The 2,209-nt window shown below is 47.2% G+C and overlaps 1 pseudogene; it reads right to left on the reverse strand.

The window, feature by feature from the left end:
- Positions 1-772: 772 nt before the first annotated feature.
- Positions 773-1,355, reverse strand: LOC105067878 (large ribosomal subunit protein uL6 pseudogene; annotated as a pseudogene).
- Between the last annotated feature and the right edge of the window lie 854 nt (positions 1,356-2,209).

Consider the following 2,209-nt stretch of genomic DNA (forward strand, 5'->3'; position numbering starts at 1 on the left):
ATTCACATGGCGGGAGAGTTAGCTCTGGCTGTTGGCAGGAGGCCTAAGTTTCTCGCCGTGTAGATCTTTCCAGGTGGCCGTTTCAGTGTCCTGTGGCATGCTTTCCCTTCCTTTTGCTCTACATATATCATCTATATGCCAGTCCATACCAAATTCTCATCTATTGCCCAGTCCTTTTTCAATGGTTTTCACTGCTCTTAAAATAAACACAGACATCAAAAACCAACACTAATCTGGGGAACCAGGGAATGTTTACTGCAGAAGTAAGACCTGAAAGTTGAACAGGGGGCAGCTAAGGAAAGAGGGGTGGGGCGAGGAGCTACTACAACCACAACGCCAAGAGCAGCAGCAGCAGCCACAGCAACACAGGCTCCCTGAGCGCAGACTGAAAGGCCCTGCTTCACTGGTCCCTCCCTGGCTCTTCTGCCTCTCCGCCTCTCCCGTGTAGACGGTCAGTCCCCTTTTCTTTGCTCAGCCAGGGCCTTCACACCCATTTTCTGCTACACTCTTCCTGTCTTGCCTGGCTCTGCTTTGTCAAGTTACCTTCTGTTCGATGTTCAACTTTCTGGTTTTACTTTCTAGGGAAGCCTTTTCTCATGCTCCAGAATAAGGTTGGCTCCCTGTTTTACACTTTTAGGTCACTATCAAACAATTATTTGTGTAATGGGGTTTTTTTCCCCCCCAGTCAACACAGCTTTTATTGTATCCTTAAGGTATCACAAATGAATCTGAAGAGTCATCTGGCATCTTGCTCTTTCTGGACCCAGACAACTTAGATACTATTTATCAGCCTGCTGGACTGTTCATTTTTCAGAAACATAGATACCATCCAAAAATTTTCTGATATCCTTATTTTTAACTGTCGTGGCTTGCTGAATCAAAGCAGCTGAATTTGATACCAGTTCAATGTCATTTCCCTCAAGAACTAACTCATCTTTCTGAGTTTGAGATACTGAACAAGCAACACCTGGCCTCACACAAACCCTGTGTATGTATTTTTCACCCAAGAAATTTTGGATTTCAACAAGCGAACCATCCTGAACAACGACGTTGATGGGGATGTGAGCATACACAGACCTCATCTTGTAACGGAAGCCCAACGTAACACCCTTGATCCTGTTCTGTACATGGCTACAGATAGTGCGAACAGTAGCCAGTTCTTTTCTATTTCCCCACCACTTGTCAACCCGGAGCCTCTTCTTTTTCTTTGCAAAGAGACTTAGTTTTACATTGATGTGATTGAAGTCCCTCCGCAGGGTGCCTCTGGGGCCTGTCGCAATAACTGTGCGTCCCTTCAGAGTGATGTCGACATTTTCTGGAATGTCGACAGTCTCATTGCTGAGAATGGTCTTCATTCTCGTGGTAGATGTGGCAAAGAGCTGTAATTGTTTTGTTTATTTAATGTTTATCTCTCCCCTGTCAGCCTCCTCTGCCAGTGAGGCTATTCTGTTCAGCACTGGGGCGGCAGAGGGAAGCAGCTGGCTGACTTCCAGTGGACGAGTTGGTGCCACTGGTTGTCCAATGCCTCCGCTGTGGTCAGTGGTGTCTGGCGGACGTTGGTACGGGACATAAGGATCTGCACACTTTGTGTTCACTCCCGGAGGTCCATCTACATGATTCTTCCTCATATCTCCTTGCCTCCACTTTTCCAGTCTTACTCCCTCCCGGTGCTTGATTAACCAGCCCGGTAATCTATGTCTATACTCACCTTAGGCCATTGCTTTCTTCGTAGAAAGCTGATGGTAAAATGAACCACGCAGGACTTCCCCTCCACGCTGTCTTTAGGGCCTTCTCTGATGCGAAGTGTAGGGCAACGGTGGCCTACTGTCAGCTGGCAAACATAGCAAGTCACCTTATCCATGAGCCAGGCCTCAGTTTTCCCTTCTTTGTTAGCTGTTCCCTTTCTGTTCACTCACTGAAGGCGAGGCATTGATGTCCCTCAGCAGTGGAAGGGTCTGGGACACCTGTTCATATGACTTACTTACGCTGTCTTGAACTTGCTTGGGTCTAATCCAGAATCTACTTTTCCACAATGTGATGGATGCCTATTATGCCTCCCACCCTCTGCCCCTGCCAAACTTATGATTGATGTGGTATCCAGATCAAGGTGAGCAGCCCCAGCTGCACAATTACTTTAATATCCCTTGGCTGGTATTTCAATCTTGCTGAAGTCCAGTAGCATCCAGGCTCTGCTTTCAGAGTGGTGAAT

This window comes from Camelus bactrianus, chromosome 2, assembly GCF_048773025.1.
Source record: "Camelus bactrianus isolate YW-2024 breed Bactrian camel chromosome 2, ASM4877302v1, whole genome shotgun sequence".
In the NCBI taxonomy this organism is placed as follows: Eukaryota; Metazoa; Chordata; class Mammalia; order Artiodactyla; family Camelidae; genus Camelus; species Camelus bactrianus.